Source organism: Pipistrellus kuhlii, unplaced genomic scaffold, assembly GCF_014108245.1.
Source record: "Pipistrellus kuhlii isolate mPipKuh1 unplaced genomic scaffold, mPipKuh1.p scaffold_m20_p_3, whole genome shotgun sequence".
Taxonomy (NCBI): Eukaryota; Metazoa; Chordata; class Mammalia; order Chiroptera; family Vespertilionidae; genus Pipistrellus; species Pipistrellus kuhlii.
The window spans coordinates 30,570,221-30,582,384 of record NW_023425529.1 but is presented as its reverse complement, the minus strand read 5'-3'; the positions used below and the strand labels follow the sequence as shown (position 1 = coordinate 30,582,384).

Genomic DNA, 12,164 nt, shown 5'->3' with positions numbered 1-12,164 from the left:
GCAAATGGATTAGATTACATAACTGTTTAATGGCATTCCTTCATTCCTGAACCAAATTTTATTGAGCCTGTGCTATGTGCCAGGATTATTCTAGATACTGAAAATACAATACTAGTACAGTGGTGAGCAAAATAGGAAAGATCCTTTCTGTGTCAGAGCTTTTGTATTAGTGGAGACAGACAACATGGATTTTTGCCTTACTTACTGATTTATCCCTGTTAGTAGAGTATCACCTAAAACACATTAGGTATTTGATAATATCTGTCAATTGATTGAAAATGTAACACACTACCGTATATTGATAGTTTCAGATAATGATAAGTGTTAAGAAAAAATAAAGCAGAGTAGTAATATGATAAAGTAAGGGTACTAGGAGAGGGGGTTGCTAACTGAGATTGGGTGATATGGTGGAGTAATTTATTGTTCAGCAACTATTTATCCATTCTTTCTCTCCATCTACAAAGAAGGCATAGACTGTTCCACTCTATTGATATTACATTAGATGGTGCAACATGCTGGCTTCATGGTGGGTGGAATGTACCTCTCTGCCTTTTGACCTTGGGTTTGGCCATGTGACTTGCTTTGGCTAACAGATGTCAGAGACATGACACAATCAGAAACTTGCAAGTGTTTACATGCTTGGGTATTCTCTCTCCTGCTTCTCCCACTAAAGTGAGAAGAACATACCCTAAGTAGCCTATCACAGATTCCTTATGAGGTTTAGAAATTCTGTTTAAGTGGCTTAATTTTTTTCACTAAATTCAAGGACTTAAAATTCTTGAATGTCATGCTACTTTCATTATCTCATGGACTACTGATGTGGGAATTTAAAAAATAAAAAAAAATATGAGTGAACAAGTTGCATTTGGTGGGAGAGGTGAAAGGAAAATATTTTTACTATGAAAGTATACAATAAAAAAGGTATATGAAACTTTTTTTATTAACATGATTTTTCAGTATTTTAACCACTAAAATAAACTAAGAGCAGAAAGAGAGCTTGTTTGTTTAGTCCAGTGGCTAAACTCCATCCCAGACAAGATATTTTCATTTTTCAACATGATACATAAGAAAAGGAAAATGTGAACCACAGGAATGGGATATTGAGGACAAAAGCAAAGTGCTGAATACATTATAGTCACACTAAAATTTAAGTGAATAAGTATACTAAATTATAAAGGAAAAACTAAACAACAAAGGTATTTTATATGCCAAATATTCTCACAGATTAATAAAAACCAGACATTAAAATTCTTGTAAAATGGCAAAGAAACTATGATAAATATGTTCCTAATATATAAGGTAATAATCACAACATACATGCAAACTATGAAAAATCATGACAAGGAAGTCATTGGTTATTTAATGATTCAATCCCAATGTACAATGAATACTAGATAAAGAATTTATCCTAAAATACTGTACTTCAAATCATATGGTCAGAAATCATCTATATTAGAAACTTCATTTGGAAGAGACTCAAATGGGTTGGAGAGATCTAACGTTGAAACTCCAGTGTTTCCCAAAGTGTGGTACGCGTACCCCCAGAGGTACGGGAAGAGTTTGGTGGGGGTACTCGTTGCGCGGGAGTTTGGGAGTTTGATGGGGATATGCACTGCACCGTGCTTAGCTGCGCATAATTCTACCTTCTCATGAGTACGAGGAGTACTCAGCGTTACGAAAATTATAGAAGGGGTACACATATGTCAAAATTTTGGGAAACGCTGTAAGACTAACAAACAGGTTTTAAGCAGTGATAATCTTCTGTAACAACCCAAAATCTCAAAGGAAGACAGAAGTGAAAAGGACCAGTGAAAACAGTCATAAAGACTGAAGCCTCTTCTTTTACAGGCTCAGAACATATATGACTTAATTTGATAAACAGTACTTTGCTATCTAGTTTTTAAATGTTTTTTTTTAGTCTTACACTTGGAATCAGAGTTGCAAAAACAGCATATGCTATGGATAACAGGTTGGATAACAAGAAAAAGGAGAGGAGGGTAGAAGAAACAGACCCACTGATAAAGACTGTGAAATATAGAGAACAAAGAGGGTGCCAAGGACACAAAAGACAACTAAAACTTAATTTAGGCAAATTCAGTAGAAAAACAGGTTACTGAAGCCCTTTTTACTTTGCTAACCTTTGTGGCCATCATTCTATAAAAACTAGTGCTATATCCAATGTACATAAGATGTCCCTGAATTATTAGGGGCAAACTAATATTGACTCATAGACAATTTAATAACTAAAACACAAGCACTTAAAAAATATATTAATTTATACCTCATAAAATTATCTATTTTTAGCATGCGTACATGGAAATAAAACCTTATCTGCCCAAAATATTGTATATACTTTGAATAGAGTCACATAATTTAGGCATAACTGCAAAAACCTCAGATTATTTGTAAAATAAGGAAATAGAGGTGGCCAAGTGCCAAACTTTTACAAGTTGACACATGAACCTGGTGGTTGCTAAAACCCTGCGTTAGTAAGAATGAAACTCACCTAGTTTAACTTCAAAGGATTGTTTTTAGAATTAGCCAAGAGATCAAAAAACTGGAAAAATATTTCTACCGTAACTATAGCAACTAGGAAAAAATTCTCAAAGAATGTAGTGGCCATTTGTAACATTCTCTAATTTTTGATACCCTTTCTAGGTTTGATGAATGTCTAGCCTTATGAGGTAGGACTTGCCTAGGTAAAACCCAGAAAACTGTTACCTAGCCTGCTCTACTCCCAAGGATCCACTAATCAGTCAATGAATCAGAAGTAAGCAATTTGAGGAAGGATGCTCTCTACAGCATTCATTTTGTTCATAAGGATGTCAAGCATCACAGTGTTTAGCAGTGGGTTCTCATGAAATTTGATGAGAATGTGCAGCAAAGGGAGACGTAGCTTTAAGCAAGTTTTGGGTTATTTATGGAAGCCTAACCTTGATCCTGGTTCTCCAGATCTCAACAATTTGGTCAACTACTCAACTTCTTTTTATTGAACTTTTCTGCTGCACAACTAGCCAGAGGCATCTTTGCAGCTTAAGGGAAGAACCTTGGTTGATACTAAATGGCTGCTAGAAGTTGTTGAAAGCAATATAACCTCAGTAAAATCAGAGAGATCTCTTATTAGTCATCAGATTCTGTAAGGCTGATGTCTTTTCTAAAAAAATAAAAGGTATAACCTGGCAGCCCATTTATGTGTAACAAAGTAAAGATTATTAACTCTAGTATCCTGAAATGAAGTGACCAAAGAGGGCAAGCAACATGGACAAAAATATGAAGAATTCAAAGACAAAATTAGTTGCTTCTAATTGCATAGGGCAACTTTAGAGCAGACAATGAAATACCCACAATCCTAAATTCTCACTTTGAGGCAAGAATCACACCATCAAGAACTGCTCCCTAACATGTTCCCTGGGAGGGAAAAGCTTGCATCAGTGAACAATACTGTCCACCTTCTATAGGCCAGGAGTGCTCATGGGTAATGTTGTTTCAATGTGCATAATGGGATGCTGAGGTGGCAGAGTCAGGTAGCAGCACTTCTATGCATGAGGCAGGAGGAAATAATTACTGTTATTACTAGCAGAACGAAGCTGCAATCAGAATTCTTTGACTTGCAGTGACCACTGGCTTTGGCTACTGGACCAGATGATCTGTATGAACCAAACATATAGGCAGGCAAATGCTCCAATATAGTAAAGCTGTAAGATTTAGGTTTGAAAACTGGAGGCTTCATTTGAGCCATTGGAACAAAAATTTGAAATGTCTTTTCCAATTTCTAGCCCTAAGTCAATTCAGAGACCCAGAGTTTTATGAGTGAAGGAAAGAATGCAAGTCCTTGTGATGACATCATAGGTATCAACTGTAAACTATCAGCGTGGCCTTCCTCAGCAAGGTAACTGTACTGGAGAAAGGGAAGCACCAGGTCTTTTGGGCACTGTTGTGTTAACTAACACTAAAGCTGGGGATCTACAATACCACTGTGGACTAGTGATCAGAAAAGATGCCTGTGGGAATCAAATGATGAATGGAGTTTAACCAAATCTGCCTCATATGCTGTCCAGTAGAGCCCTAAACACAGCTGGCACTGGAGAAGGAGTAGATGGCTGGAGAATCAATCAGACAGTGATTTCAAGCACAGCTGTTGCAGAGGTACATTCTTTACTAGCACTCTTAGCACCAGGTGTATGCCTATTAATCTGGCAAAAGCTTTTTCCCTCTAACACAAAGATGGAGAACACCTATAACAGCTGTTTTCATGACAGGAAGAACAAGAAACTGTTTTAACCCAGGGTTATATAAATTATTTGGCTCTGAACCACAGTATATATATATATATATATATATATATATATATATATATATATATATATATACATACATACACAAAGACCATTACTGTCTCACCATCACACAGGACAACTACATTGAAGACATATGTCACCAGGACCAGGAAAGCAGGAAGTAATAAGTACTCAAGAATTTTTTGTAAAGAAAAGTTACATAAAACATATTTATGCGTCCCATGTGAGTGCAATAAGGTGTGAGATACATCAAATGAATATTTTAGAACTTCTCCTCAGTGAGGTTTTGAGGGTCTGAGCATGGCTACAAAGTTAAAGATAATTTTCTGCACTTGCACCTCCTGCAACTGGGAAAGAAGCAATCGTGCTCTGTGGACTCTTTGAAGGTAATATGTATCACTTTAGCAATCCTGTTTTGACCTACTTAAAAAGTGCCCCTTAAGCCTTTAGCTGTGGGTGAAACCCAGAGCAAAAAATAAGAGGCTCCTAGTTAGTCCAGGCTACAGGCCATCTACCTGGTCTTCATGACCAACAGATTCAATGGGTGCTAGAACTACTGATAGCGCATCAGGATGACAAAGCATGCCAAACTCATGTCCGGCAGGCTGCATGCCTCTTTTATTTAAAAGTTTGACAAGCTTGCGGTGGTGTCTGGTAGTTGTGATAAAGGAATTGCAGCAGAAATTTCTTAGGTTTCATAACAAAGTCATCAGACAAGAAATTTTGGTCCCTTTGAAAAGCAGCATTTATCCCACTAAGAGTTGTTAGAGTTTGTATATTTGACAATAAAACAAATGTGACCTGATCTGTCTAAAATTAACTTGGTTTAGCTGATTCACTTGACTTTTTTTGTTTTTTAATGTATTTTACTGATTTCTTACCAAGAGGAAGGGAGAGTGATAGAGAGTTAAAAACACCGATGAGAAATATTGATCAGCTGCCTCCTGCACACGCCCTACTGGGGATGTGCCCGCAACCAAGGTATATGCCCTTGACTGGAATCAAACCTGGGACCCTTCAGTCCGGAGGCCGATGCTCTATCCACTGAGGCAAACCGGTTAGGGCTGATTCACCTGACTTTTAAATATATTTTTATTGATCTCAGAGAGGCAGGGAGAGGGAGAGAGAGTAGAAACAATCAATGATGAGAGAAAATCACTGATAGGCTCCTCCTGCACACCCCACATTGGGGACTAAGCCCACAACCTAGGCATGTGCCAGGAATCAAACTGTGACCTCCTCGTTCATAGGTCAACTCTCAACCATTGAGCCATGCTGACTACGCTCACCCAACTTTTAAATCAGACATGCTTGGTAGCAAGCTATTGTAAGTGATTGTGACATATGTGAAGTGAGACACGAGAAGGTTCTGACAACAGATATTGCATGATCAGATCATGGACACACTCAGCAATACTTGCCTGTAGTTAGATGCCACAAGAGACTTCAGGCCATTCACTCTGTAAGGATATTTTGTTTTATAAAAGATAAAGTGTTTTAATACTATTTTCATTGATGTTGCTATTATGTTTAAGAATGAAAGAAGGGTGTACTTAAGCTTTTAATATTAGCAAAAAGTGTATACTGATGTTGAATAGCCATGTATGTCAGTATACATTTGTCATACTTTCTTCTTTTAGCAGTTTTTGAAAACACATCAGGGGAATTACTCATTGCAAGATAGAACGCGAGGGTTTTATTAAGTTATTTTGTGCTTAGTAGGTAGACATGTGATCAAAGTTCTGCCAATCAGGGTTTTCCCAAATTTGAAGAGTGAAACTCACGTGGGACCGTCTTTGCTGGTGAGGGTGGTGGTAGTGACTTTGGCCTTTGGGAGAAGCAGAAGTTGTGAGATGGAGTTAGTGACAGACAGGTGACAGGAGTGGGGAAGTGGACGCAACTACAGTTTTCTTTAGTGGGTGGTGGGGAAGCAACAGCAATGAGGTTTCCTCATCAGGTTTATTCTATGTCATGATTTGGGTTTTGCTTCTGGAAGATGAGCTTCAAAGCCTGTTTCTCCCATATAAATAACTCTTAAAAAATAAATAACTCCCCTTTCTGATAACCAGTCAGAGTCAGCTTGTTACTTAAAATTAGAAATTCAATCCGAATTTAAAAACAAAATATATAGTCAAATATTTATAGGATTTTAATGTGAGGTTAATCTGAAATTCTCTGATAAAGGGAAGCAATGATAAAAATTAGCTCTTGGGGGAAAACTGATGTGAATACTGAAACCTTATATATACTAGTAAAACTGAGGATATGGAATCTCAATTAAACAGTCAACGATGACAGAAATGAATGAAAAATTGCTAGGAAATTCATGTAGGAGGTTAAATATCTTTAAAAAGAACAAGAAAAGCTGTACACTGGTACATCAATTCCAGAGATGTAAAAGAAGTGCTGGCAAAATTGGTCTTGATCACCCATTTTTAAACAGTATTCCTTGTTTAAAAAAGATAAATACAGCCTAACAATTTAGTCAAAGTCTGACAATTTAGTAGAAGACTAAGTCAGATATGTGACTCACCCATAATCTAGTGGATTTCATTTAAAAACCATGTGGTGATAATAAATGATGTATCTTTTTCCTCTGTTTCAGGCTAGAGTGCACATATATTAAATAATCGGCCTTCCTTTAAAGAGTGAGCAAGACAGGGGCAGAGAGAGGTCATGTTCGTGCATATGAATCAGCAATGAACAGAATGTCATAAGGTTGTCTCTGTTTTCACATGAGGAGAAAAATACTGCATCTCTTAGAAAATGATTTCTTTCATACTGTTTCCAAGACACATTAGTTACAAACCAAATTGTTATTATTTTCAAAGCAAAAATCTGATTGATGAGGAGATATAGATGATAAAAAACAACTATACAATAAACCAGAGATCAAATTTAAAAACTAAAAAGTGTCTTTTAGTAATAATACCATCTCCTTTCTATTGAAAAATATTTTGATAATAGAACAAAATAAAATAGTAATTTCAAGAGTTTCATTTAAAAGGCACAAATGACAACTAATTTCTTAACTGTTTATATTCTTGAAAAAAAATGGGAAGCAACAGATATTTATAAGTATTCAGGATAGTTTAAAAGAATATTAATCAATTATGCAGTAAGCCTACCATCCTATAGACATAATTTCTATAGTCCAATTATTTAAAGTACATAGGGAAAGTTATATTTATAAATGTTTTATAAGAAACTTTTATAGATATAGTGCAAAGCCAGAATTGTTGTCTAATTATTGCATATTTCTTACAAATGACAATTATTTCTTCTTTCTACCTAACAGACAGTATTAAGAACGAAGACCCACTAAAGTTAAGTGTCAGACTGGGGTATACTGTTTAATAACTCTATGCTAAAATAGAATAAAATTAATTTTAAAATACTTCTGCACATCAACATAACTTCAAACATAGCAAAAAGAAAGGTTTTCAACAGAAAATTTTGGGATTATGATTCAATCTTAATTTTCTATATAAAAAAACTTATTTGTAATAATGACTTGTGTATTTAGATATATTTTAAAGGACAAAATAATTCTGACATGTTATTTTTTTTTTAATTCAAGTAACTGTAGAACTGATCAGAAACTAGAGTTCATTTTGGCCAAATATTGCCTTTTTTATAAATAGTTTGTGATGTAAACACTCAAGAATATTGTGGCAAAATTGTATTAAATGAGTCTTTTTACAATTAAGAAATTCTGATAATGCTTTGACCATAGGACATTTCAAGTAAAGGTGGTAATTAGTTATTATTCCTCTCTAAAGATCTAAATTAAAAGAATCCTCTAAAATGAAGATTATTTTCCTGGAGGTGATTTAGAAAATACAGGCCATCATTCAGGTTCTTAAGAGGAAAAAAAATAATCTTTTATTACATTTGGACGAGATTTTATTTTTTAGGAATCACTGCTTGGCTGTGAGTAGCTGTTGCTTGCCGAATGTTATTCACACTTCCTCCCTCATAGGAAGCTCATGTATAACAGTCTAAACTTGTGGGATGGGTTGGAATACTTCATTCTAATCCAAGGGCCATAGGTCATTATGAACTACAAATTCTTCCTCCCTTGGGAAGTGTCAAGGGATGTGGTCTTAACCCATATCGTGTGTTTTTCCCCCTACAATCTTCTTCAGTCTAAAATAAAGTTTATAGCACTAATGACTAGATTTAATATATTATAATGCCTTATCTGGCAATTAGTATCAAGAGAAGAATCTATTATAGTATGCTGTAGTATAGCATCTAAGGAATTTCTATTATCTACTTGTAATGAGGCATATTAAAATATACATATACATATATATACATATATATATATATATATATATATATATATATATATAAATATTTTAAAGGGCTGTGGGCCCAATGGTCTCTCTCAACTACTCACTCTGCTATCACAGCATGAAACCAGCCAAAGAACAATGCATAAATGAATGGATGTGGCTATTTTAATCAAACTTTATTTTTTAAAAATAAGCAGCAAGCCAAATTTGATCCATATAGTTTGTTATAGTTTGCAATTCCTTTCTTATCTAGATGTTATAATATTCAAGGGAGTTTGAAACCAAACATAGGTACACTTGCAGGTACCTATATGATTCTCAAAAAATTAAATATATTTTAAAAATTTTATAGATTTTTGTGTTAAACTTTTCTTCGGTATTGTACAGATTATATTAGTAAATTCGAAATTCATTAAGGAATTATTCATTTTCCATTAAATGATATGGAAAACTTATGAGAGCCAAAGCTGCAAAATACTAGCTTTTTAATTTCATACTAAATTTGTGTATTCAATGTAATTTTCTCCCCTGGGATATAAGGTTTTACAGAGGGATTTTAAAAAACCTATCATATAGAATACAGTACTTAGAAGAAAGGAACTTTTATCACTGAAATTGATCCATCATTAATTTGAATTATTTTTTGGTTGATCATTTAAAAAGTTCTTGATTTATGTTCTGATTAGATACTAATTTTTGGTTATTATTATGATTTAGCTAACAGTACAAGTATCATGCATTCAACTTACTAAAAAAATTAGGATGCAATTTGAGTGTAAATTATAATTCAATTAATTAATTCATATACAGGTAGCTACTTTGAACTCTCTAAGATATATAGACCGAATGAATAGTGTGTATTTGTAAAGATTGGTGACATCCCTATTTATTTGATAGAAAAAAACATCCTGATAAGTGGCATTTAAAAGTAAAACATTTTTTCAATATAATTCTAATTTTAATTCTAGTACAATCCTAATTCTAATTCTAAGTGTAATTCAAATATTTACAAGGAGGGTAACTGATTAAAAACTTGTTAATTGTGCTGTGGCCGGTGTTTCTCAGTGGATAGGATATCAGCCGGCACACCAAAGGGTCTCTGGTTCAAATACTAGTCAAAGGCATGTACCTGGATTGGAGGTGCTTAGATAGTTTATAAAATAATACCCAACTATATGCTGCCTTCAAGAGACATATTTCAGCTTTAAAGATAAGCAGGCTTAAAGTGAATGGATAAAAGATGATCCTCCAAGCATATGTTAGCCAAAAGAAAGTGAATACAGATATCCTTATCAAAGACAAAATAGACTTCAAGTTAAAGGTAACAAAAGACGAACATGGATATTATATAATGATAAAGGTGACAATCCATCAGGAAGGCCTATTTATTAATACAATGTATCCAACATGGAAGCATCAAGATATATAAAGCAATTATTAAAAGATATTAAAAGACCTCCAGGTAGGAATTGACAGCAACACAATAATAAGATGGGACTTTAATAGCATTTACATAATCCAGACAAAGTATAAAAGGAAAACTCAATCTTAAATGACAACTTAAACCAAATGAACTTAATAGATATATACAGAACGTTCTATTAAAAAACATCAGAATAAACAATTTTCTTAAATGCACACAGAACATTCTCAAGGAAAGGCCATATGCTAAAATAAAACAACTTTCAATAAACTTAAGAAGACTGAAATCATATCAAGTATCTTTTGTAATGACAATGGTCAGAAAATACAAATCAACTACTGGAAAAATCACAAGTAGATGGAGATTAACAATATGCTACTGAGAAACAATTGGCTCAAGGAAGAAATCAAAGGAAATAAATAAAATAGAGACTAATATATGACAGGAAAAAAAATCAATAAAATTAAGAACTTGTATTTTGAAAAGGTAAACAAAATTGACAACCTTTAGCTAGACTCACTAAGAAAAAAGAGAGAAATTTCAAATAAATAAAAATCAGAAACAAGAGTAGTTACAACAGATACTACAGAAATATAAAGGATCACAGCTGACTTCTACAAACAGCTATAAGCCTTCAAATGAGAAAACTTAGAGAACATAAATTCTCAGAATCACACAACCTTCCTAGACTGAAACATGAAATAGAAAATATGAAGAGAACAATAACTAGTAAGTAGTTTAAAACAGTAATAAAAAAAAAAAAAAACTCCCAGAAAACAAAAGTCCAGAACCAGACTGCTTCATTGGTGAATTCCATTAAGCAACCAAAGATTTAATACCAATCCTTCTCAACTCTTCCAAAAAATAAAGAGAAGGGAATGCTTACTTATTCTTTTTATATGGTCAACATTACCCTGATACCAAAAACCAGAAAAAAGACAAAACAAAAGAAAAATTACAAGACAATATTTCTGATGAACATATGAGATGGGCAAAAGGAGGCTTACAATTGTAACACAAATAAATAATACAATAGACCCACACGAATATAGACAACTGATTTACAGCAAAAGATTCAATACCATACAAAAAAGAAAGGAAAGTATTTTCAAAGAATGGTGTTGGGAAAACTGAATAGCCACATGCTAAAAAATGAAATTAAGCCATTATCTTACATAATAAATAATCATAAATAATCAGAATATATTAAAACTTTCCTTCTCTGTATTTCATAGAAGAAAGCATGTGTGATAAGCTCCTTGATATCAGTCTTAGTGTGTCATTTGTAGATTTGACTCCAACAGTAAGGGAATCATAAGCAGAAATAAATGACTACATCAAAATAATAAGCAAAGGAAAGCATCAACAAAATGATAGGCAACCTAGTGAATGGGAAAATATATTTGAAAATTATACATCTGAAAAGAGGTTAATAAACAAACTATACAAAGAATTCATACAACTCAACAACAAAACAAACAAACAATCCAATTAAAAAATGGGTACAAAATCTGAATGTACTGATGGCTAACAGACACATCACTAATACTGGGGAAATGAAAATCAAAATCTCAATTAGATATCCTCTCACACCTTCATGCACGAATTTCATACACCAGGGAGGATGTTACTCAGTCCAGCCTGCACCCTTCCAATCTGGGACCCCGTAAGGGATGTCCAACTGCCCGTTTAGGCCTGATCTCATTGGGATCGGGCCTAAACGGGCAGTTGGACATCCCTCTCACAATTCAGGACTGCTAGCTTCCAACCACTTCCCTGCCTGCCTGCCTGATTGCCCCTAACCGTTTCTGCCTGTCAGCCCGTTCACCCCCAAACAACAACTCTGCCAGCCTGATCGACCCCAATGACCCTCCCCTTCAGGCCTGGTCCCCCCATCTACCCTCCCCTGCAGGCCTGGTACCCCACAACTGCTGTCCCCTGCCGGCCCAGTCACCCCTTAATGGCCCTCCCGTGCTAGCCTCGTCACTCCTAGCTGCTCTCCACTGCTGGCCTGGTTGCCCCCAACTGCCCTTCCCTGCAGGCCTGGTCCTCCCCAACTGCCTCTCCTGCTATCCTGTGGTCACCCCTAACTGCTCTCCCCTGCCAGCCAGGTCATCCCCAATTGCCCTCCCCTGCAGGCCT

General features: G+C 35.0%; 1 protein-coding gene across 4 annotated transcripts in view; it reads right to left on the bottom strand.

Annotated features, from left to right (window-relative positions):
- The window catches only part of CCDC91 (coiled-coil domain containing 91), a 254,814-nt gene that overhangs the window by 30,006 nt on the left and 212,644 nt on the right, over positions 1–12,164 (bottom strand). The gene's annotated exons all lie outside the window — the stretch shown is intronic.